A 25,512-nucleotide genomic window follows, 5' to 3' on the forward strand; every position below is an offset into this window, starting at 1 on the left:
CTTTATTTAAAGGATTTATCTTTGTTGCCATTTATCTTCGTTCTTACAACGTTCTCTTTACTTTATGTTGGTAATTTCCTTTTAAAGTATCTTCACGAATCACTATAATTGCAAACACTGTCGAAGTGTTTATGTTCACTAGAATTCACTTTAACAGATAATTAGCACATGTCCTAAGATCAATTTGATCGATCACGTGAGTAACCAAATTTAGTAATTTGGAAGATCAGCAGTTGTTTACCAATTTTCGCGGTAAACAAATTAGCACGCCCAGTGGGACAATGCTAACGATTTTGAAAAGTGAAATTTTCCTTATTTTTAATTATGGTTATTCAGTCATCTTCTCACTTTTGAAAGAATTCGTTGTAAGTTATTAAGAAGTGGTAAAGTAGCCACAACCAACGAACACAGACCAAGGAGAAGATCCACTAGGAGAATGGTGAATTTAAATGCGCCAAATAACCAAAACTCTCAAAATCCATCAACCATCAATGTACCACCCCATTCTTCTTTGATAGGGACGGACACAGTCACAATGCACGTGTCTGAATCAGTACCATCTATGGCAAGTTCGATGCCTACGCATTCGATTTCCCATACTGAACATATTTTGACTTACATTGGGCCTAGGGGACCTCCTAACACCCCTCGCCATTTGGAAATGTTCTAAACAGACCTTCAATACCCCCTGTCTTCTCTATACCCCTTGGGGGTCGAGAACAGCCATATGGAATGCCAACTTCAGTGATGCCAAGTTTACATAACGCTGCTTCGACATTTTCAGAACTAGTGGTTAACATAACCTCCCCATTACAAGGGTCAGGATCTGGGGTTAACGTGGGTCGAAATAACCAGTCTTTAGGCTTGGGATACCAAACACAAATACCCAGCCTTACCAATAATTCCGCAACAGTATGGAGACAACAGATAGACGAAAGCATCACGATATGGTCCAAATGCTTACCCAAACATTGACCACCGTTTTGAATCCTTTGATTTAAAATATGGCACAATCGAATCAGCAGATAACAACGCGGATGGCGCGAATGTCTGACTTCTTGGGTGTACCACAACCTCATCGACACCCTCTGAGGGATTGGATAAGGGAAAACTAGGGAGTAACCTTCGAAGAAGACCCTACTATTAACCAAATTCCACAAAATCAACCACCACCAGAGATGGTAAATCAGGGAGTAGGAGTCGAACCCCCTAGGGCTGAACCAAAAATCCCAAGGGAGAGAGAGCCAAGGATAGTAATGGTAAATAGAAACCACTATAATTGCAAACACTGTCGAAGTGTTTATGTTCACTAGAATTCACTTTAATAGATAATTAGCACATGTCCTATGATCAATTTGATCGATCACGTGAGTAACCAAATTTAGTAATTTGGAAGATCAGCGGTTGTTTACCAATTTTCACGGTAAACAAATTAGCACGCCCAGTGGGACAATGCTAACGATTTTGAAAAGTGAAATTTTCCTCATTTTTAATTATGGTTATTCAGTCATCTTCTCCCTTTTGAAAGAATTCGTTGTATGTTATTAAGAAGTGGTAAAGTAGCCACAACCAACGAACACAGACCAAGGAGAAGATCCACTAGGAGAATGGTGAATTTAAATGCGCAAAATAACTAAAACTCTCAAAATCCATCAACCATCAATGTACCACCCCATTCTTCTTTGATAGGGACGAACACAGTCACAATGCACGTGTCTGAATCAGTACCACCTATGGCAAGTTCGATGCCTATGCATTCAATTTTCCATACTGAACATATTTTGACTTACATTGGGCCTAGGGAACCTCCTAACATCCCCCGCCATTTGGAAATGTTCTAAACAGACCTTCAATACCCCCTGGCTTCTCTATACCTTTTAGGGGTCGAGAACAGCCATATGGAATGCCAACTTCAGTGATGCCAAGTTTACATAATGTTGCTTCGACATTTTCAGAACCAGTGGTTAACATAACCTCCCCATTACAAGGGTCAGGATCTGGGGTTAACGTGGGTCGAAATAACCAGTCTTTAGGCTTGGGATACCAAACACAAATACCCATCCTTACCAATAATTCCGCAACAGTATGGAGACAACAGATAGATGAAAGCATCATGATATGGTCCAAATGCTTACCCAAACATTGACCACCGTTTTGAATCTTATGATTTAAAATATGGCACAATCGAATCAGCAGATAACAACACGGATGGCGCGAATGTCTGACTTCTTGGGTGTACCACAACCTCATCGACACCCTCTGAGGGATTGGATAAGGGAAAACTAGGGAGTAACCTTCGAAGAAGACCCTACTATTAACTAAATTCCACAAAATCAACCACCACCAGAGATGGTAAATCAGGGAGTAGGAGTCGAACCCCCTAGGGCTGAACCAAAAATCCCCAAGGAGAGAGAGCCAATGATAGTAATGGTAAACAGAAACCACTATAATTGCAAACACTGTCGAAGTGTTTATGTTCACTAGAATTCACTTTAACAGATAATCAACACATGTCCTAGGATCAATTTGATCGATCACGTGAGTAACCAAATTTAGTAATTTGGAAGATCAGCGGTTGTTTACCAATTTTCACGGTAAAAAAATTAGCACGCCCAGTGGGACAATGCTAACGATTTTGAAAAGTGAAATTTTCCTCATTTTTAATTATGGTTATTCAGTCATCTTCTCCCTTTTGAAAGAATTCGTTGTATGTTATTAAGAAGTGGTAAAGTAGCCACAACCAACGAACACAGACCAAGGAGAAGATCCACTAGGAGAATGGTGAATTTAAATGCGCAAAATAACTAAAACTCTCAAAATCCATCAACCATCAATGTACCACCCCATTCTTCTTTGATAGGGACGAACACAGTCACAATGCACGTGTCTGAATCAGTACCACCTATGGCAAGTTCGATGCCTATGCATTTGATTTTCCATACTGAACATATTTTGACTTACATTGGGCCTAGGGGACCTCTTAACACCCCCCGCCATTTGGAAATGTTCTAAACAGACCTTCAATACCCCCTGGCTTCTCTATACCCTTTAGGGGTCGAGAACAGCCATATGGAATGCCAACTTCAGTGATGCCAAGTTTACATAACGCTGCTTCGACATTTTCAGAACTAGTGGTTAACATAACCTCCCCATTACAAGGGTCAGGATCTGGGGTTTACGTGGGTCGAAATAACCAGTCTTTAGGCTTGGGATACCAAACACAAATACCCATCCTTACCAATAATTCCGCAACAGTATGGAGAGAATAAATAGATGAAAGCATCATGATATGGTCCAAATGCTTACCCAAACATTGACCACCGTTTTGAATCCTTTGATTTAAAATATGGCACAATCGAATCAGCAGATAACAACGCGGATGGCGCGAATGTCTGACTTCTTGGGTGTACCACAGCCTCATCGACACCCTCTGAGGGATTGGATAAGGGAAAACTAGGGAGTAACCTTCGAAGAAGACCCTACTATTAACCAAATTCCACAAAATCAACCACCACCAGAGATGGTAAATCAGGGAGTAGGAGTCGAACCCCCTAGGGCTGAACCAAAAATCCCCAGGGAGAGAGAGACAAGGATAGTAATGGTAAATAGAAACCAAAATGCTGATAATGTCATACGCCAGATTCAACATGATGATATGGTAGCAGATAACAATCTGGCAACCATGGTCGAAAGGTTTACGGTTCGAAATGGGTTAAACTTTGGCCTTTGAAGGCCAAATTATACATCACCTTTGTGGGAATATATCCTACAGACAGAAACACCCCCTATAACAAAAATCCCTAAATTCACTAAGTTTTCTAGGGATACTACTGAATCCACTATCGAACATGTGACTGGATATTTAATAGAGGCATGAGACATTTCGAACAACGAAAACCTTAGGATAAAATATTTCCCAAGTTCTCTCACAAAGAATTCCTTCGCTTGGTTCACCACCTTGGCACAAAATTCGATCCATGCTTAGAATCAATTAGAGAGAATGTTCCATGAGCAGTTTTACATGGGGCAAACAAAGATAAGTCTGAAGGAATTGGCCAGTATTAAACGAAAGTTCACTGAGCCAATTGATGACTATCTAAATAGATTACGATTACTCAAAGCTAGGTATTTTACACAAGTACTAGAGCACGAATTGGTCGAAATGGCCACGGGGGGCCTTGACTATTCTATCAGGAAAAAGTTAAACACCCAGTATTTGAGAGATATGGTCCAACTAGCTGATAGGGTTCGACAGTTAGAACGCTTGAAGGAAGAAAAGGCTAGAGAAAATAAGAACAAAAGAGTAGCCTATGTCGAATTCAGTAATGATGACGAAGGATCCTATAATGAGCCTGTAAACTTCGACGAAAATGAGATCGATCTTGCTGAGTTGAAACAAGGACCACCTTACGCTTGTAAGGTTTTGGCCCCGTCGAATGGAAAGAACCCTATTGAACCAGAAAAGAATGATAAATTTCCTAAGAATACTTACACTTTCGACGTTACAAAATGTGACGAAATCTTTGAATTGTTAGTTAAGGATGGTCAAATGATAATGTCTCATAGTGCTAAAGTGCCTCCTTTAGAACAAAGAAAGAAAAGAGGGTTTTGCAAGTACCATAGTTTTCTGGATCATAAAACATCTCAATGTTTTCTTTTCAGTGATCTTGTTCAGAATGCTATCCAAGAAGGGAGACTCAAGTTTGGAGACAAACCTATGAGTCAGATGAAGATCGACTCCAATCCTCTACAAACGGCTGATGCCCACTACACAGAACCAGAGGAAGTAAACATGGTCAAAGTCACTGATGATTTCGACATAACCGAAGTTACTGAGGGCCTTCGTTTGGAATTCCAGACCTTAGACATCACTGAAGATATCACCATGGAGGTTAATATGGTCGAAATCTCCCAAGAAACCTCCATGGAAGTCGACAATGAGTGTCGACAAGAAGAATACAATAAAGTAGCCTTCCCTAAATAAGATGAAACTCTAACTGATTTCCTCCGAAGGAGCCAAAAGAAACAATCAGAGGTTATGATGTGCCCCCGATGCAGTGCTGTTTATTGTGGAAATTGGTAAACAACAGTTGGTCTTCCCTAGACTTTAAAACAAAGGGTTACTTGCAGGATCGACAAGTTGATCCTAGGACATGTGCTAGTGCAAGTGAGGCTTGTCCAACTTGACAGAATGACTTTGTGAGGAACGGCTCCTAACAAAGTGTCGAACAAGCGTAGGGTTTTTCCACACGAACGGTTTAGATAATGTTATCACCTATAGGTGACTCGTGACTAACAGCGCTATAACATTCAAAAGAGGTATACGACAAACACGCTTTTGGTAAACTCTATTATCGTAATAGAATCAGTGTCGACAGCGTAAACGACAACATAAAATGATAACTCAAAAGTAAAAGAAATTAAGATAAAATGTTCAACGGGAACAATTGAAAAGTAAGGAAGTTGCATTGAAATAAATGTGGTGATTCACGTACATAGCACTCTTAAAAAAACTTTTGCTTTCTCGCGCTGGGAATGAGAAGTTTTCTTACAAGTGATTTTCAGTACAAAGTGAACACCCTGAACTTCTCGTGGGATATTCTATTTATACTAATACTAAAGGAACTGCTTATAAGCTAAAACTCCTAGAAACTAGTAGATGTTATGTCACACGATCTACATAACCGTCGCACCCACGTCTTGCTAACTGCTCTAGATTCTGGCGCTCTTATTCTTTTTGTAACTGCTGGTTATTTTAAATTTCAAATTTCTCCCGCCCAGACGTTCGTGCGATGCTGTCTTCTGCACATTTTGCTCTAATTCTTTAAGTCCTAAACTTCACATTGGTCGACAAAAATGACCTGTCGACCAGGTCAGCTTCTCTTGTCGACTTCATCCTTTGACTTGTGTTTTTTCCTACTCTTGCTCGCCTCTAACACCCCTTCATCCTTTGATGGGGTATGCCCCCAAATTCATAGGACTCTGTCATTAACTATGCTTTCAACATACCTTAGAGATTTTTCGTGGTAACAAAATGCCCCCCAGAGATGCCATTTTCGACTGTCGAAGTTGGTGAGATGATGGCATCTCTGAAACGTCGATTTACCCGTTTCTGTTTCCGCTTCTACTTAGTGGGACCTCTGTTTACCCCACGTGGATGATGTCATACAATCATGATGAACATTTCTTCTTCCCTTCGAGACGCACAAAATCACATCTACGTCATTTTACGTCTTCATGACTGAATGTGTTTGTCTTTCGCTTGCCTTCTCTCCTCCACGTGCCTGTAGGCGTGGGAACATGGGTATACGTGTCGGCCATGGAAGTTCAACCGCTCCCTCTTCTCTCCTCAGGGTTTAAGCTCTATAAAACCCTCATTCTTTCTTCTTCTTCTCTTTTTTCGCTCTCTTGCTTCAGCATTCACTTGTCTTCTGCTTCCATTGGTAAGGAGTATGTTCCTGAGCCTCCATTGGCAGAAGAAAAGGAGAAGATTTGGCGTTCTCAGGTATTGATTCCTCTCTCTGTGGCTAATGAACCCTTAGTGTTCTTAGGTCCTCTCCCAGAAAACCGACACCCAGAGGTTACCAAAAATGACTCTTCCCTTTTCCCCGCCAGTCACATTTCTAAACCTGTGATTTTCGCTCAACAACCCTTCTCCCTTCGATACGTCGACAGGAACTTCAAGACTGCTCCTCCCAGAAATTGTCCTAAGTTTTGCGCTTGGATGGACTGATTGGAATCAGAAAAAGTCGACCACTGGAAAAGGACATGCATCTATACCCTTTTACAGATTGCCCATTGTGGCCCTCCCCAATCCTGTGGCATGTTATTAGCCGCCCTTATGTTCTAGGAGAGTTCGACCAACTCCTTCCATACTAAGTGCGGCATGATCACGCCGACACTTCTGGACATTGCTGCCATCACTGGCTTGAGACCGACTGGCGAAGTCTTCGACTGCGAAGCTGTAGCGCTAATTTCCTTGAGGTTCGACGTTGGTGACTCTCGTAAACCAACATACAACAACTTTATTGATCATCACGCCACCTCTACAGGCCCTGTAACCTACGAGGAGCATGTGGCTTTCTTGACCCTTTGGCTGTCCCGCTTTGTTTTTTCTCGCGATCTATGCAGGTAGCCAAGCACTTTGCTCTCCTGGCAACCCAATTGCACCAAGAGCGTGACGTTGCCTTGGGTCAGTTGATATTAGTTTCTCTCTACGAGTCTCTATCTGAGGTTGTCTTCCATATTAGGCTCTTCGACCCTGAGAACTCCAGAAAGAAAAACGTGTTGGTCCATGGCCCTTTCTGGTTTCTGCAATTGTGGCTCAATGCCACTTTTTCCAAAGATATAGCCCCCTATGGAATGAGGAGGGTTGCGTGTCCCCCAGAGGAACGACATCTTATCTGGAAACGGTTGATCCCCCTGACACCTATCGACAAGAATTTCCCAGACCTTCAAGTGTTTCGACTCATATTCAACATCATGTTGACTCGTGTCGATTTCCTACCTGATATGGCCCCTTTTAGCCGTCGAACTGAGGGTCCTGAGTGGCTCACCAGACCTTTCCCTCCGGTTGACGGGGCACACAGAGATGAATCCTTTCTCATTTGGAGGCATTTTCTGGTTCCTCGATTCTTGTCGGCTGAGACTTCTAGCAGCAATCCTGGTTTAGTGGCTTATCAGCCTAACCTTGTGCCCAGGCAATTTGGCCTTTGCCAATTCACTCCCAAGCCTTTATTCTCCTCCCAAGAATTGCTTGCCAGTATCCTCTGTGGTCAACCTTGGAGCGAGGTCGAAGAGGAACTGGAGACCATTTGGAAAAACCAACCACGTCTCCCTTCTCTTCCTTTTCGACCAGCCTACTACTGTACCAAAGAATTTCATGATTGGTGCCAGTCATATTTTACCCTTTACGTTGGCGCTCCTGATGCCAAACTATCTGAATTAACTGAGGCTTTTGTTTGTTTGCAGGCGAAGTCGACCAAATGTAAGGCTCTTCATGTCAAAAAAATTCGTGCTTTCTAGAATTATTTCCAAGTTGTGTATCGACCAGATAATCTTCGTGGGACCATCTGGGAGGCTGCGGTCGAACTAAAAGCGAAAGTACCCGACCAACTTTCGAAACTCAAAATCCCTGGTTACGTGACAGACAAATATCTTTACGCCATTCACTTCGGAAAACTCAAATTCCCTCCTCTGTCATCTAGCCCTTTGGCTTTGGCCTTTGGTCATTTGGTTCCAGTGTGGTTCTATTGTCCCATTTCATACGTACAAAACACCTCTAAAACGAAGAAAGCCGACAGAGTGGTCCTAACGAAGTATTATCTGCCTGAATAGTCAAGGCCGCTTCATATTGATCCTCAATATGTTAGCGTGTTCGAAACCACGCAACTTGGTAACACTTCTCTGGAAATTTTAACACTTCCTTTTGGCTGAATCTCGTCACTTACTTGCGTTTCTTTCGTTTATTTGCAGCGATCCCTCTAAATCCTACAGGTTCTGCATCTGCTAACCGACCTACTCCTTCGACACAAGAGGTTCAGGTTCGACTCTGGCTGAATTACTATTTCCTTTGGCCTTTAATTATATTCTTAGCCATCCTTTCCCTTCTTGCAGGCTGCTGCTAAGGAATCTTCTGACGATGATGGGTGTCCCATTGCCCAGGTCTTGAGGAAACCCAGTTCTTCTGTATGCCCCTATCTGAAGCATTCCTAGTGACTTGTGACTTCCCAGAAGAAATACTACGTGGTTTCTAATATCTCACTTATGTGCAGGGTCAAACACGTCCGACAGAACCTCCTGTCTCTTCCGCCTCCAAAAAATCCAAGAAACACAAACGCTCTGCTCTCGCGGGCTCTGAGGTATTTCTTGTCGGCTTGTCCGCTCTTTTGGCTAGACTATCTGCTTATAACCTCTCTTCGTGTCTCCAGCATGCCTACTAGCATAAATCCAAAAGCCACCATGGCCACAAGAGGAAGAAACATGACTCTCCTTCCAAGAGTGGCGATAACAAAAAGAAGAGGCACCATACAATGCCTCCTTCAGAGGCTCCTGTTGAAGATGCCGACACCCTTGTGGTCGACACTTCCATCCTTGATACGGTCCCTGCTCCAGCCGTGGGAGCTTCACCGTCGATTGGCATCTCTCCTATTGCCTCCTTGGGGAAAGCAAATCAGGATGCAGTCTCTCCTGCGTCGCCACAGGTATTTACCCATTTTCCTGTTTACTCCTTTGGATTTTTGTTGTGCTTCTCTCACACATTTTTCTTTCTGCAAGCTGATGCCTCTACTGAGCCGACTCAACCTATTGCTGACTACACTCCCGCGTCGCCGGTTTCTTCTCCAGCTCGCCCATTTCAAACTGTCGACACCGCTGGTGAGTCCATTGAATTTCCTCTCCAGATCAGTGACAACGACTCTGACTCAATCACTAGTCCTGTGACGCATCCGGACTCCAGTTCGACTAGTTCTGACTCGAGTCTCTCTTCAGCATCCTTGCAGGATCCACGGGGGCCAGTAGGCGTCGACACCAATAAACAATAATCCTCTCAGACTACTCCTTTGTCGACTGCTTCTCCCCCCCAGATTACTTCTCCGTCAGCAGCTTCTCCTTCGACTTTCCCTGGGCTGACGATCAAGCCTTCTGCTTTAGAAGCAATTGCCAGGCCCTGCAATCTGGTGAAATCGTGTGATGTTTCTTCAGACTCTGAGCAATTCCATTCTGGAAAAATGGGCCCTGAGGCGACGAAGACTAAGGCTCTCATGGACAAAATCCGCGTTCACGCCTTGAATCCTGACCTTCCTTTCGTGCTCATGCATGAACCTGCTGTCGGTCTAGAGATCTTGAGCGTGCTAGCCAAACTAAAGGGTCTCCAACTCTCTGATTAAGCCCAGCGTGCAATGGCGGCTTTAGAACAAATTTTGGTTCCCATGCTGCACCACATCGACAGTGTCCGGGACACTGAGCGCCAGATTGTTGCTACTGAGGCCTCTGTGAAGGAGAAATGGGAGTTGGTGACGCATGCCAATGCGGAAGTCACCAGTATGTTAGGGTCTATAGAGGAGCGAAAGAAAGAATTGACCTCCAAACAAACACGGGCCACTGAGATACGTCAACAAATTGATGCCCTTCGGCGTCAAATTGCCACTTTGGACGGTGAATTGGAGTCAATTACCCAGGAGGAGTCACGTTTTATCGACGAAGTGTTAAAACCTGCCCAGGGCACTGTGGAGCAAACCACCAGTGATGCTTTAGCGGTTGCTGAAGAGCTTATGGCCGTCGAAGGGAAGCTTGAAGAGCTCAAAGCCCATTCCGACACCTTGGAGCATGCGTCTTTGCACTATAATTTTGAACTTAAATCTTTCCAATCTAAGTTCGGTCAGCTTTGACCGTTTTTATTGATTGTACAAGTTTTTTGTAATATTTAAACAATGGCTTCTTGCCACATTAATGTTATCTTTCTTACTTTTAACACTGTATATTTATTTTCCGTGCCTTTGCAGTTGGTTTCTAACATAGTTATCTCCAACCTTATTCTTTCGACTGTTATTTAGTCTGCCAAAATTTTGACCTCTTGAAGGAGAGGCCTATATTTTTTCAAGTACTTCCCGTTCACTCTTAAAATCCGCCTGTCTCGTGCCAACTCTTCGACCTCGTAGGCGTTGTTAGAAAAGGCCTACAAAACCTTAAACGGTCCCTCCCAATTTGGGGACCACTTACCCAAAACTCTATCATATCTGTCCATAGGCAGGATCACCCTCCAAACCAGATCGTCGACAGCAAACACTTTCCCTTTCACCCTTTTATTGTAGGCTCGAGCGACTTTCTCTTTCTATCTTTGTAGAGAGTCTAATGCTAACATTCTTTCTTCATCTACGTCGACTAATTCGTCTGTCATCATACTCCAGTAATCTTCATAAGGTATTTCATACTCCAGTTGCTTCTTTTGGTGACGTTCGACATGCCCACAAAGCTTGGTCCAACGTCTTATGCCAATTTCTTGGCTTCTTTCCTATGTGTTTCTTTATTAGGCTGATGATCACCTTATTATCAGCTTCGACTTGGCCATTCGCCTGTGCGTAATAGGGGGTAGAGGTCAGTAATTTGATTCCCATTTCTTTTGCAAATTCTTGCACTTTTCGACCAGTGAAAACTAACCCCTGGTCGGTTGTGATAGTTTCTGGGATACCAAATTTGCAAATGATGTAACTCTGGACAAAGTCTATCACAGCTTCTTGGTCCACATTTGTTAATGTTATGGCTTCGACCCATTTTGTGAAATAGTCGATACCGACTAACACATACCTTTGTTGTTTCGACGAGGCTGGCTTTATTTCTCCTATAACATCCAGAGCCCATCCTCGAAATGGCCAAGGTTTCACAATTGTATGTAGCTCGCTTGCAGGCACATGCTGTATGCCCCCATGCAATTGGCATTCTTGACAGCCTTTAGCAAATTCAATGCAATCTTTCAGCATTGAAGGCCAATAAACTCCTGAGCGCATCAAGAGCCATTTCATCTTCAAACCTGCTTGATGTGCCCCACACGCCCCGCAATGTATGCTTGACACAACCACGTATGCCTCACTTTCTCCCAGGCATTTTAATAACACTCCTTCGACTGTATTTTTGAATAATTCATCATTTACCAAGACGTAGCTAAGGGCCCTATATTTTATCTTTCGATCTGTCGACCCCACGGGATTACGTAAGTAATCGACTAGTGGTTTACGCCAATCACTTCCCCCGTCGTCGTCGACAGCCAGAATTTCAAAATGATTTTTATCCATTGCTCCCAACTTCACGATCACCAGATCTGACGGTGACAACACTGTCGCTCGTACTTTCTCTCTTACTTGGACCTCTTCATCCTGGTCTTTCGACGCTTTATACCCTGAGGCCTCCTGCGCCAAATCATTTGCTCTTTGGTTTTCTTGTCGTGGAATGTGTTGGAGATTGACTTGCTCAAACCTCTTGAGTAATCTGATGGTGACGACGAAGTACATGATCAGATTTTCTTTAACACACCTATACTCTTTTGATGCTTGTTTAATCACTAACTCCGAATTCCCATAATTTCGACATTCCTTGCCCCCAATTCTAGCAGTAGTTCAAGTTCGGTGATCAGTGACTCATATTCTGCTTCATTATTGGTGCATACTCCTTCGATTCTGTATTTGAACTCTGCTGGAATTCCATCTGGAGAAATTATGACTCCTCCTATCCCAGATCCATGCTTATGTCTTGACCCGTCGAAGTATAGCCTCCATGGTGCTAAATCTACATAATTCTGCGCCATTTCGACCATTGAATGGCCGACAAGAAAATCCGCTACTACCTGCCCTTTCATCGCTTTTAAGGGTACGTATGTCAAGGAGTATTCTGTTAACGCTAAAGCCCATTTTCCAATTCGACTATGCAAAATTGGTTTAGATAACATGTGTTTAATAATATCAAAGTGGGAAGATACGTACACATCAACATGCTTGATATATTGATTTAGTTTCATACAGGAGAAATACATGCATATACATAATTTTTCTATATCACTATACCTAGTTTCAGGATCATTAAGCATTCGACTAACATACTTCCTATAGTTGATTCTGAGGCTGCAATATACAACCTCATTGGCCTATGCCTAACATGAGGGGCCATTACTGGAGGCTTAGTCAAATACTCTTTGATTTTGTCGAAAGCCTCTTGGTGTTCATCCTGCCACTTGAAATCCTCGTTCTTCAGTCGAAGTAATGAGGAGAACGCTTTTGTTTTGCCACTTAGATTTGATATAAATCTTCTAAGGAAATTTATTTTTCCCAGAAAAGATTGCAACTCCTTTTTGGTCGACGAAAGCTTGATGTCCATAATGGCTTTTGTTTTGCTTTGGTTGACTTCGATATCCTTTTTATGCACCACAAAGCCAAGGAATTCGCCTGCTTGCACACAAAAAGTGCACTTTAATGGATTCATTTTTAATCCATATTTCCTCATCCTCAGAAAGGCTTTTCGAAGATGTTCGACGTGAGTACGTTGACCATTGGATTTTATCACAATATCATCAATGTAGACTTGCATGAAATCTTCAATGAAATCATGGAACATTGAGTTCATTACCCTCTGGTATGTTGCCCCAACATTCTTCAAACCGAATGGCATGACAACCCACTCATATGTCCCCAAGGCTCCTGGACATCGAAACGCCGTCTTCGACACGTCTTCTTCTGCAATAAAAATTTAGTTATATCCGGCATAGCCATCTAACATGCTTAAATATTCAAAACCAGTGGCCAAATCGACCAACATTTCAGCCACGGGCATGGCATATTCATCTTTTGGGGTGGCAACATTTAGATCTCTAAAATCAATGCATACTCTTAAAGACCCATTTTTCTTTATGACTGGCACAATATTGGCCAGCCATTCGACGTACCTTGCAGTTTGAATAAACTTGCTTTTCAGGAGTCTTTCTACTTCTGTTTTTATCTTTGCCATGATCTCTGGGGCGAAACGCCTGGGCGTCTGCTTCAATGGCCTTCTTCCATCTTTTATTGGCAGTTTTAACTTGACCAAATCTCTACTTAAACCAGGCATTTCGTTATAATCCCAAGAAAAACAGTCCCTAAATTCTTTAAGTATGGATATTACCTCAGACTTTAGTTTTTTGTCGATGTTGGCGCTTATGTACGTTGGCCTTTTCTCGCCAAGGTCGACTTCTTCCAAGGGGTCTTTTGGTCGGATTTTCTCTGGTGCCTTTGGGTCTTTTTCAAACCCTAAAGGTTCATTGTCATAAATGCAGTCCAGACGCTGCATGTCGATGTTCCTTTTGGTCACAGTTGGCCTATCTGGGGGTTCTGGCCCAATATCCATACATTCTTCTTTATGTAACGCACAGGCTTCAGCAGCCACGTTTTCTTCAGCTTCTAGAGCCAATTTTATTTTCTTCTCGGCAACATATGCCGAAATCTTTCTTAGAGCTTCTAACTCAGACATCATCATTGACGTCCCCCTAGCCTGTCGGCCGGATACCTGTATAGGGTGGATCATCTAGGCATTCCACATCCCAAATGAAGCCGTGAGTCTCATGTAGAGTTAGAGAGACGAAAGCTTCACTTAGATTAGCATATACATCCTCATCTGGGAAGCAGGGAGAGATGTTGGCCAACTTTCTTTCAAACTCCTTATTGCCGACATTATTCACGTCGGCCATAAAGTACCCTTGGTCGGCTTCGATATTTTCGGCCACCCCATCTTCTCTCCAAATCACCAGCCTTTGGTGTGCTGAAGATGGTACAACTCCGACGCCATGTAGCCACTCCCTGCCGAATAGCAAGTTGTAACTTGGCTTAGCGTCTATCACCATGAATAGTGTCGGCCTGGTTACTGAACCCACCGTGACATTCACCATAATCACTCCCATGGTGCTTTTCGTCTTTCCTCCGTAGTCTGACAAAACCACGTTATTAGATCTGATGTCGGTATCATACTTACCAATCTTCCTCAGAATATGGTGCGGCATGATGTTAACTGTGGCACCACAATCGACCAGAACTTTGTTGACAGTTACGCCTTCCACTTTTGCCCTTATCAACAGTGGTTTCAAATGATTTTTCATGTTCATCGTTGGTCTTTCGAACACTGCCTCTTGGCTTTCAGCAGAGCCATCGTTTAGCACAAGATAACATCTTGGTTGGTGCAAAGCCATTTCTTCAGCGTTAGCATTGTCCCCCGACCCTTCGACTTCGGTCACACACTTGTATTCTTGTGGTAGGATTGACACCACGTTGACCAGGATGTCGAGACTTGCTTCAGATTCTGAATTGAAGTCATCAGTCACTTCTTCAGAACACCTTTCAGTTGGTCGACGGACGTATTCCCTTATTCGTTCCTTCGCGACTGTGTCGACTTTCACAAGAATTTTCTTCCCAGCATTCGCCTTGCTGGTCATGCCTCTTGCAGCTTCTCTTTCGGCTTATTTGCGTCTCTGAAAGCGTCTCCATTGAGTCCTCGACATGGGGTTCTTTCCCAAATAGTTTTCAGAGACATGAGTCCTTTTTTCAGACTTGAACTCACGCCTGTAGTTAATTGCTAGACCTTCTCTAGAAGCAGTAACACCTTGTGGGGTGTCTTGTCTTTCCTGAGGCTTGATACAAGTACCTCTAGGAGCCCTTGCCGATGGCACGAAGCTTTTAGGCCTTGTTTGGTTATTTCCCACAACCTTTTTTGAGCCTCTTTCATTCTGGTAACCCCTGGTCGGCACATTCCTTTTACTTTTCCCTAGTTGCAGCTTCTGGAAATTCTCCGCCGCTATTTTGTCGGTGACAACACCACATCTTGGGCATAAACACACCTGTGAACCCTTGTTCTTGCAGCGATACAGAAAATCCACCAAGTCTTCATCAGCCCTTGGGTAAACTTCCGCTATATCGACATCTGGGCTTTCTCCAGTTTGCTCCAGCATGTTGGCCTCATTATATTCAGTGATCTCGACCATGTTGATCTCGACTGGTTCCACGAATAGGGCTTCCTCCTGGTGAAGAGGATCAGTGTCGATCTTCATTCTACGGCCAGCAAATTTCAGCCTGCCTTCTTGAATTGCTTTCTGAACCAAATCCCTGAAAAGGTGACAATTAGAGGTGTTATGACCAAGATAGTTATGATATTTACAAAACCCTCTTTTCTGTCTCTGTTCTAACAGTGGTATTTTAGTACCAGGAGGTACCACCATTTGCCCATCTTTGACTAATAAGTCAAAAATTTCCTCACATTTCGACACGTTGAAAGTATAAGTTTTCAAAGGGAATTTTGGGTTGTTTTCGACAGGATTTTTCCCTTGCGCAAACAGCAATGATCGACACTCATAGGCGGATCCTGGATTTAGTTCAGCCACGTCGATTTCTAATTCGGTCGATGAGGCATAATCAGCCTCACGTATTGGGTCTGTTGCGTCGTATTCGACAAACGCTACCTTTTCTTTCTTAGACTTATTGTGCCTAACTTTTTCTAGCCTTAGCCGTTCTAGATGTCGGACTCTATCAGCCAGTTGTGACATACTTTTCACAAAAGTTGGATCTATCTTCTTCCTAATGGAATAATCTAAACCTCTTGCGGCCATTTGAACTAGTTCATGTTCTGGCACTTGCGTAAAGCACCTAGCCTTTAAGGACCTAAAACGATTCAGATAATCATCGATGCTCTCAGCAAACCTTCTCTTGATACTAGACAATTCTGCCAAACTAATTTTGGAGTGTCCTTCGTAAAACTGTTCGTGGAACTTCTTTTCTAATTTGGCCCACGAATCGATCAAACTTGGGGCCAACAAAGTAAACCATGTGAAGGCAGCCTTGGTCAGAGAGGAGGGGAAGTTCTTTACTCTCAAACATTCATTATGAGCTAGATCCCCTGACTCTGTTAAGTATCTGGCAACGTGCTCTATTGTCGATTCACCGGACTCTCCCCCAAATTTAGTGTACTTAGGCACTTTCATCCCCCTGGGCGCCTCGGCTTGGAGAATAAATTCAGCTAACGGGGAGGCGTATAATGGCCTTTACAATGTAGCACCCATGCCATTTCTAGCCATAATCCTTTCGACAATAGTTGTCAAATTATTTTCCACTGCCAAGTCTTCTTGTCGATGTTGATCGACAATTTGATCAGCATCATGGTGTCGGTTAACCATCTGGTTACGTCCTGTGACTCCTGATTCGACGCCTTGATGTTGAAGGGGTCTAATGATTTGTCCTTCATGGACTGTCTCCTCCTCCGCTGCCCTTATCTCTATCTGCACCGGAACAGTCGGTCTAATCATTGGCGTTATCTGTCGAGCCGGTGCCCCCAGAAAATTGCACAAGCGTGTCAATTGGTTCGCCACCTGCCTATTTGTTTCAGCATATTCTTGTATTAGTGGATTGAAGACTGTGCCCATCTAGTTGGTCAACATGTTAACCAATTCATGGTTACTGTCGTCCATTTGTTGTCTCAACACCGCTACTGAAGTGTTCGACATCGGCATGGTCCTGTTATGAGTAGTGTTCCTCCTGTTGCCCTCTTGCGCTGATCCTTGCAAGGGAGGATTTCTATATGAAAACAGTGATGCACTGGATGTCGACTGGTATCCTGGCATTAAGGAATATGGCATTCCATAAAGCGGATCTGTGGTGCCAAAGCGAGGCACATATGGTTTGAACATCGTTATCGTTGATCCTGAACCCCCCGGTGGAGGCTGAGGAATTGACGTTCCAACCGCACCCGTAGTCGACGTGGTTAAGGCTGCACTTGTCATCGGTGGCAAGGTGGCAACCTGTGAGACTACTGTTTCCGTAGTGGATAAAGTTCCTCGTGGAACTTCATCTGTGTTAGTTTCTGACATTTTCACACTATTTCGTGGCTTACTATATAGTTTGCCACTTCTAAGTTTCATGCAATTTTTCGCAACTGCTCTAGCACGGTCCCACTAGGCGTGCCATTTTGTTTACTGTGGAAATTGGTAAACAACCGCTGGTCCTCCCTAGACTTTAAAACAAAGGATTACTTGCAGGATCGACTAGTTGGTCCTAGGACATGTGCTAGTGCAAGTGAGGCTTGTCCAACTTGACATAATGACTTTGTAAGGAACGAATCCTAACAAAGTGCCGAACAAGCGTAGGGTTTTTCCACACGAACGGTTTAGATAATGTTATCGCCTATAGGTGACTCGTGACCGACATCTCTATAACATTCAAAAGAGGTATACGACGAACACGCTTTTGGTAAACTCTATTATCGTAATAGAATCAGTGTCGACAGCGTAAACGACAACATAAAATGATAACTCAAAAGTAAAAGAAATTAAGATAAAATGTTCAACGGGAACAATTGAAAAGTAAGGAAGTTGCATTGAAATAAATGTGGTGATTCAAGTACATAGCACTCTTAAAAAAACTCTTGCTTCCTCACGCTGGGAATGGGAAGTTTTCTTACAAATGATTTTTAGTACAAAGTGAACACCCTGAACTTCTCGTGGGATATTATTTTTATACTAATACTAAAGGAACTCCTCATAAGCTAAAACTCCTAGAAACTAGCAGATGTTATGTCACACGATCTGCATAACCGTCGCACCCACGTCTTGCTAACTGCTCTAGATTCTGTCGCTCTTATTCTTTTTGTAACTGCTGGTTATTTTAAATTTCAAATTTCTCCCGCCCAGACGTTCGTGCGATGCTGTCTTCTGCACATTTGGCTCTAATTCTTTAAGTCCTAAACTTCACATTGGTCGACAAAAATGGCCTGTCAACCAGGTCAGCTTCTCTTGTCGGCTTCATCCTTTGACTTGTGTTTTTTCCTACTCTTGCTCGCCTCCAACACCCATTCATCCTTTGATGGGGTATGCCCCCAAATTCATAGGACTCTGTCATTAACTATGCTTTCAGCATACCTTAGAGATTTTTCGTGGTAACAAGCGCCATGTTCGACAAGAAAGTGGCCCAAAACCTTGAGGGGGTAAGGAAGGCTAAAAGCCAAGGGTGTTAGGGAGCCCTAAAAGATCAACAAGCTTTCTAGCCCATAAGGGCTTTTGACCGAAAAAGATATTATGATCCAAGGAGGCCTATGGTGAAGCTTGATAAAATAAAATGAAGGGGTTATGCGGCTAGACCCATCTTCTTTAAACCCAACGCTAAGTATTCAAATGGAAAATGGGTGAAGCCAGTCGATGGCAGAAAATGCGGCCAGGGAAAATGGCAGAACTTCGAGATAGATAGAGGTTCGTCATTAACATATCATAAGGCTTTCCAGGCTGACAGAAAGACATCCCACATCTCTGAAAACTACAAAGGAAAAAATCCCATGAGAAGGTCTCAATGGAGAAGGGAACAGAGAAGGAGGAAAGCACATAGGGATGCTGGCGAAAAGGAAAAAGCTGAGTCCAACACCAATGTGCCTGCAAGGAAAAAGGAGGACTTAAGCTTTGACAAAGGAAAGTTTAATACTTCAACAGAGGCGGGAAGAGAGAAATATGATCGAATGGATGCAGAAGACGAAATGTTGACAAATAACTTCGACTCCGGGTCAGAAGCTTCTTTGGATATCTTAGTCGGTGTGGTATCAGTGATGCCTAGGGAGTTCGACCAAATCATAGAGGTCGACGACACAGGCAACAATACAGAAAGAGAAATGGCTGCTCACAAGCCAGTATGCTACTATGTGATGAACAATGGTTGCATGGAGGAGCAGAATGCCTTCTTTGAGAGACCCGATGAGGCTATGAAGTGTCATCTTAAGCCTCTCTTTATTATTGGGTAGATCGAAGATGTCCCGATTAATAAAATCTTAGTGGATTACGGCACAACAGTGAATTTGATACCACATCATATGTTGAGAAAAATTGGCAAGTCCGATACAAATGCCAAACCCCACAACATGGTGCTTTCCAATTATGAGGGAAAGGTGGGTTCCATTATTGGTGTAATCTAGGTCGAGTTAACCGTAGGAACTGTCACCAGATCAATAATGTTTATGATCATGGAGACAAAGGCCAACTATAACTTGTTACTTGGAAGAGAATGATTACATGGGGTTGGGGTTGGGCCATCTTCAATGCACCAACGAATCATCATATGGCGTCCAGATGGTATTATGGAGAATATAGAAGCAGACCAAGGTTACTTCAAGACTCATATCAACCATGTCGACAGACGCCGGTTCGAAAAACACTTGGCCAATATTGCTCTGTGCGATCCAGCCAATTTTGCATTTACTCAAGACGACAATGCCTACTGCTCCCTATATTTGCACCCCAACAATGGCTTTCACTGGGATAGAGAGGTGGTAGGAGAAGACGACTTTGGATATCTAGGAGCGTCAGGAGTTGACCCCACAGGTTGGGGAAGCGAATTCAGTGTTGATGACTGAGTTCAAAGCTCTAAAAAGGATTTCGGCTTAAATAGCCGAAAACAAATAACAATCGGCCTTGGAGGCCGAAATAAAAAATATGGTTGTCGAAGCCAGCAAGAAGTTCTATCAAATAGGTCCTGGAAAGGACTTCGATCCAGATCCACCTGATAAGTTTCAAGAGGAAGATTAAGGCCATAGACTCGACGCCATCTATGACGAAAAGCCTTTGGGATTCGAGAAGGATCCACTGGAAACAAATATTAAGATGTTGGCTCAAGATCCACTTGAGGAAATAGACTTGGCAGAAGGATTGACAAAAAGGCCAACTTACATTAGTGCCAATATCAGCCCCTGACTCAAAGTCGAAGTGATCCAGTTGCTGAAGGAATTCAAGGAATGTTTCGCATGAGATTACGATGAGATGCCTGGTTTGAGCAGAGATCTGGTCGAATTAAAGCTGCCAATCAAGCCTGGAAAAAGCCTATCAAGCAGAACCCAAGGCGATTTACACCTGCAATTCTCTCGAAGATTAAATAGGAGGTTGAAAGGCTTCTTCGTTGTAACTTTATTTGTACAGCCAGGTACGTCGAATGGTTAGCTAATATTGTATCTGTTATTAAGAAGAACGGTACTTTGAGGGTGTGCATAGATTTTAGAGACTTAAATACTGCAACCCCAAAGGATGAATATTCAATGCATGTGGCGGAAATGCTAGTCGATTCTACGTAGGTCATGAGTATCTTAGCATGCTCGATGGATATAATCAGATATTCATTATGGAAGAAGATGTCCCGAAAACGGAATTTCGATGTCTTGGAGCCTTAGGCACCTATGAATGGGTGGTGATGCCTTTTGGTTTAAAGAATGCTGGGGCGACATACCAAAGAGAAATGAATTTGATCTTCCATGATTTCATAGAGACTTTTATGCAAATTTACATAGATGATATTGTTGTTAAGTCTGTTTCAAGAAAGAGCCATATAGGTCTATCTTTGACTGTCCTTCGAAAGGAAGAGAAGACATAGTCTAAAAATGAATCCTCTCAAATGCGATTTTTGTGTGTAGGCAGGGGACTTCTTATGCTTTGTGGTCCACAAAAAGGGAATTGAAATAAACCAGAAGAAGACGAAGGCCATAATGGAGGCGAAAGCGCCATAAACGAAGAAGGGATTATAGTCATTGTTGGGCAAGATCAATTTCCTAAGGAAATTCATCTCAAACCTTAGTGGAAAGACGCAAGCCTTTTCGCCTTTGCTTCGACTCAACAAGGAAGGATTCGAATTAGGGAAATCTCAACAAGAAGCGTTCGATAAAATTAAATAATACCTGAGTTATCCACCTATTCTGACACCACCTTGTAGGAATAGGAGTATGAGATTATACATATCTGCATCTGACAAGACTTTAGGGAGCATGTTGGCTCAAGAGGATGATAATGGCATCGAAAGATCCATTTACTACCTCAGTAGGTGTAAGACCCCAAATTTGACCCTAAGATCCCTCATGCTAGCTCATCATATGCATTGGCATTGGGATCACACCTTGGCATCCTCCTCACCCCTCATTCATTGGGTTTGTATTGGGAGAGATCACCAAGCACTTTTGATTGTATCATACTTCATTTTTATTTATTTTACTAACCAAAATACCAAAAATATGTCAATGTATAGTTTATTGTTTTTGTAGGTAGTGTACATGTCCACCTATGCTCTATCAATCTCATATTTAGGGTTTGAGACCTTCAATGCAAGGAGCTCAATAAAGAATTGGTCCACAGTGACTCTAGACATCATATATGAATCCCTATGATCTTCACATGTTATTTTGATCAAGAGATCATCAAGAGTTTGAAGTTGATTTGCCTTGGAAACCCTAAATCATTTGGGTATCTTGTGTGACTTCTTCAACAAGTTTCTTCAACAATTGATCAAATATTCGAAGGGATACTTCACATTACATCATATTATGCATATATGATCCTCCATGATTCCCAAAAGTCAAGATAATGTCAAGTTAGCAAGTTGGTTCATGGTGGTTGACCAGAGAAAGTCAACTGGTCAAAAATGAGGTTTCCTAGACCCTATCTCCTACAATTTTTGTCATATGAAAATGATTCCAAGAGAAACGTTACTCTAAATGACATTCCAAACAACTTTCATGTTGAGGTCTAGAGCTAGTTTTGCTTGAAAAGTCATTTTTATGGTGAAAGATTATAGGTCATTTTGTCTAAACCCTAGTTTGGGGGTCAACTTCCCAAGACCATAACTTGCTCATTTTTTATGAGATGAAAGCTGTAAGACCCCAATTTTGACCATAAGATCTCTCATGCTACCTCATCATATGCATTAGCATTGGGGTCATACCTTGGCATCCTCCTTACCCCTCACTCATTGGGTTTGTCTTGGGAGAGATCACCAAGCACTTTGTGATTGTATCATACTCGTTATTTTATCATTTACTAACCAAAATACAAAAAATATGTCTTTGCATTTATCTAACTCTTTTGTAGGTAGGGCACATGATCACCTTTGATTCATCAAGTTCACATATAGGGTTTAAGACCCTCATTGTTAAGAGCTCAACCAAAAACTTATCCATAATGGCTCTAGGCATCATATACGAGTCCCTATAATATTTACATAGTATTGTGATCAATAATCCTTCAAGAGTTTGGAATTGGTTTGCCTTGGAAACCCAAGTTCATCTGAGTATCTTAAGTAACTTCTTCAACAAGCTTCTTCAACAATTGATCAAATATTTCAAGGGATACTCCAAATTTCATCATCTTATGCATATATGATCTCCTATGAGTCCCAAAGGTCAAGAGAATTGCAAGTTAGTAAGTTGGTTAATGGTGGTTAACCAGAGGAATTCATCTGATCAAAACTGAGGTCCCCTAGACCCTATCTCCTACAATTTTTATCATATGAAAATGATTCCAAGAGAAACGTTACTCTAAATTACATTTCAAACAACTTTCATGTTTATGTCTAGATCTATTTTTGCTTGGAAAGTCATTTTTTTATGGTGAAAGATTATAGGTCATTTTGTCTAAACCCTAATTTGAAGGTCAACTTCCCAAGGCCATAACTTACTCAATTTCTATAAGATGAAAGATTTCCAAGTTTCACAATCAAATTCAAGATGTATAATTTAACCTTTATGTTTGGAGGAAGAGCTAATTCAACTTTTATGAGCATGTGATATGAGGATACATTATAGGTCATTTTGGACCAATTCCATTGAACAAGTGATTTTCCTTAATTTCAAAAATGCATAACTCATTCATCTCAAATCCAAATGAGGTCAAGTTTGTGACCATTTTTAAGGATTTTGAAAGAGCTACAACTTTGATAAAGACACTTTTCTCATTTGAATCTCACATAAAAAGTTAGCCAAGGTGGAATAAGTGAACATATGGCTTGACACTTAGAAAATATTTTGATATGTTAAAATTTCCAAACTTCCACCTCAAAATTTATCATGATACAAGCTTCAAATGGAAAAGTGTTCAACATAAGAGTTGTTCCTCTTGATCTAAACTTTCCAAAGAGTCCAATTTCATCCATTTTAGACAAGGTTTGGGTGGTCTGTGCATGGCTTGAACATGGCATCATCATTTGGCAAAGATCAAACTATAAACAACTCTACACATTTGCCTTGAATTCCAATTCACTTTCAGACTCATTTACACTTGATTATGACCTAATTTAGTGACTTCATGGGGATGTGCACGCCCATGCAAGCATGCATCATCCATTGGCAAATTTGGAAATTGAATTTGAGGGTGCAAATATTGTAGCGGGGTATTCGTTACCATTAGAGATATTGACTAAATCCAAGGTAAATCATACAAGTCGAGTCGCCACCGCACTTCTATTTATCCAAAGGAATGGTTAGAAAGTGAACAAAAACCTATTTTTTTAAACAAAAACTAGTAAAAGAAAACAGAGATCTGGGTAAGGGGGTTGGTTATGCAATGGGAAGGTGTTAGGCACCCAAAACATCCTAGGTACTCCTAGGGAGCCCTTTTCATACTTGTTGTAAAGGTTGTTGTTTTTGTGAAAATTTTGTTTGTGCAAACATGATTGGAGAGATGAGAAGAGAATATACAAGTTTATTTACATTTTGTGTTTGGATGGATAAACCCATTGCCTACGTACCATCTTATAAAAAGATTAGGATCAAAACCTCGTAGTTCGGGGTAAAAATCTCAAAAAATGAGTTGGTGAATTGATTGGTCCAAAAGCCTTAAGGTCTTTTGTTATCAAAGGGAGAAAACTCAACCAAACCACAAATCCACCATGTGAGGATAGCTTCAACATGCTAGTGAGGGGTTAACCCTATAATAAGCATGGAAGACTCATTGTCCATCACTAAGGATATAGGTGAGTATTACATCTACCACAAGGATAACTCAAACCTAATAGCTAGAGGTTATGGAAAATTTGATTAAGAAAGTGGCCATTGGAACCACAAAAGATACTTGAATGGGTTATATTTACCAATTAGAAGTATATAGAAAATAGTCAAAGTTGACTTAAAGATTCAATTCAAAATAAGTATTATGAAAAGAAAGTTTGAAAATCAAAAGCATAAGGCTTAGGTTTCTAATGTTTGAAAACAAAGGTTAAATGTTTGCACAAAGAGTTTTGGCTTGGGTTAGAATGGAGAAAAGAAGAAGAATGGCTAAGCCCTAAGTAAAGCAAAAAAGATGAGGGATGAAGGATCAAAACCACCATGGAGTTCCTCTCTTGAGATCATATTGATGATCCAAGTAGCTCCCATCCTTTGGAATAAGCAATCACAAAGCATAAACAATCATCAAACAAGCTTTTTAAGAGATCCTCAATGTATCTGGTATCTTCTACTCTAGAGGATCATGGCAATGGTCCTTCAATTTAGCTCAAGTGGGAACCCCCTAGCATAAGAACACACACATCAAAAGTTCCATGAAGTAAATAAAAAATGGATAAGAGTGAGTTTAGAGATTTGGTCCTTCTAATCCATCTTCATCATTTAGGTCCATTTACTCCAATTTTGCATAAGGAAAGTCCTAGAATATGAGTCCAATTCTCCATTCTTTGCATAGGGGAAGTCCTAGAAACTAAGTCCATTTCTTTGCATTTGGTTCACAACAATCAAAACAAAAACACAAGCACAATAGTATATACACAATTATGTGCTCAAGTGAGCAAAAGGCAAATGGCATTAACATAAACATGTGCTCAAATGAGCAAAGAGAAAAGCAAATGGATAATATGTGCAAGAATAGTAAATTGCATAAAAGTAAAGAGCAAAAAGTAAATGTTAATTGTTAATGGTTAGTGTTAGTAGTTAGTGTGCCATAAGGCAAATTTAGCGCTATGTTAAGCAATCGTAATTGGACTTATGTAGAAGTCACAACTATCTGAGGCCGGTCAATAATAGTGTAGGCAACAACACAAGTTAGAAGTCTTGATTAGTGAACCAAGTTCCAACGACTTGCCATGCCAAAAAGAAGAAGAGAATTGATCTTGTATTGGTTTAAGCCTTTTGCATGATTTAGGAAACAACCTATCCTTAATGCAAAGCCATTCACTTGATCAATTGATCAAGATGGATTAGGTTTGGATCAACGGAGATTAAGTCTCCCTAATCAAT

This window comes from Lathyrus oleraceus, chromosome 5, assembly GCF_024323335.1.
Source record: "Lathyrus oleraceus cultivar Zhongwan6 chromosome 5, CAAS_Psat_ZW6_1.0, whole genome shotgun sequence".
Classification (NCBI taxonomy): Eukaryota; Viridiplantae; Streptophyta; class Magnoliopsida; order Fabales; family Fabaceae; genus Lathyrus; species Lathyrus oleraceus.